Source organism: Panthera uncia (assembly GCF_023721935.1).
Source record: "Panthera uncia isolate 11264 chromosome A3 unlocalized genomic scaffold, Puncia_PCG_1.0 HiC_scaffold_12, whole genome shotgun sequence".
Classification (NCBI taxonomy): Eukaryota; Metazoa; Chordata; class Mammalia; order Carnivora; family Felidae; genus Panthera; species Panthera uncia.
The window spans coordinates 10140257-10141719 of record NW_026057579.1 but is presented as its reverse complement, the minus strand read 5'-3'; positions in this window follow the sequence as shown (position 1 = coordinate 10141719).

Below are 1463 nucleotides of genomic sequence, written 5' to 3'. Positions count from 1 at the left end.
TTGTTCACAAACTCAGATCCACAATGCTCCTTTTGCGGACAGTATTTCCTCTCCTGCTCCTGCTGGCATGCATTGGGATACAGCTGACTCAGCCTCACTCCATGACTTGACTTTTCTTATCTATGTGTGACAACCTCAGGGAAAAAAAGGTGCTTTCTTGCGTCCAGGGCAAACAATAATGACAACTTACATCCTGACTCTGCTAATATTTGCGGTGTGATTTTGGGCAACCCATTTCGCTTTCCCAATCCTGTTTCCTCACCTGTAAAATGGGTATACAAATTCCCACTCTGTTGAATTTTAGTGACTACTAACCGAGATTTTAATGCTAGCTAATCCCGATAAACACAGATGGTTTATCAATGCAAGTGCCTCTGCCTGCGCTTCACGCATCTGGCTCTCGAATTTCTCTGTTTTGCCTCGGACTCGACACTAAAGCCAGGATGATTTGAGCTAAAAAAAGCTGAATACGTAGTTATTACCTCCTGGAATGTCAAGGCTTGTTATGTTTCAACTACCTGATGGGAGGGGGATGCGCCACCTTACTTGCCCTGACAGGCTGCCTCCCCAGTGGTGCCCTCCACACCTGCCATCTCCTCCTTTTCCAGGGCACACAGGGCTGGCAATGAGCAGGCCTTCACATGTGGTTGTTGAATAAATGAACAGGGGTGGCCTGAGTTTAACTCCTATCCCACAGCTCTCACAAAAGGGCTCTGTAACATGGCACGATTTTCCTTAATTATCTGGCTAATCACAGAGGGGCAAACATGAAGAAAATGGGTGTCATATTCTAATAATCGAGCTAAGAGCATCCCATTTCCCACACATTCTCAGCTGCAGGTTCAGAGGCCACTTCGTGTGGCAGCACAAGAACAATGTCACCCTGAGGCTTGGGGAACTGCTGAAGAAGGAAGTAGCGTCTGGAAGGTGGTCTTCTTTAAACTCTAGGTATTGCCTCTCAGAGGCGGCAAAGAATGGCTCTGCGAAGAGACCAGGATGGCCATGGTTGATACTTTCAGAGCTTCCTTACTACCTACCCCAGTTTCTTGAGGGTGTTGCAATGCTTGGAACTGTCCAAGCTGTGTCAGTTTTCATCCAATTACCCGTTGGTTCTTTCGACAAGTAATTACTCAGAACCTTTTACATACCAGGCACTCTGCTGCGTGTTGCATAGACAGTGCCCAACCCTCAAAGAAAGGCACCTTAGGGGCGCCTGGGTGGCTCAGTCGGTTGAGTGCCCAACTTCGGCTCAGGTCATGATCTTGTGGTCTGTGAGTTTGAGCCCCGCGTCGGGCTCTGTGCTGACAGCTCAGAGCCTGGAGCCTGCTTCAGATTCTGTGTCTCCCTCTCTCTCTGCTCCTCCCCTGCTCACACGCTGTCTCTCTCTCTCAAAAATAAATAAAGATTAACATGCAGTCATTAAAACTGTGTTAAAAAAAAAAAAAAAGAAAGGCACTTTAAGG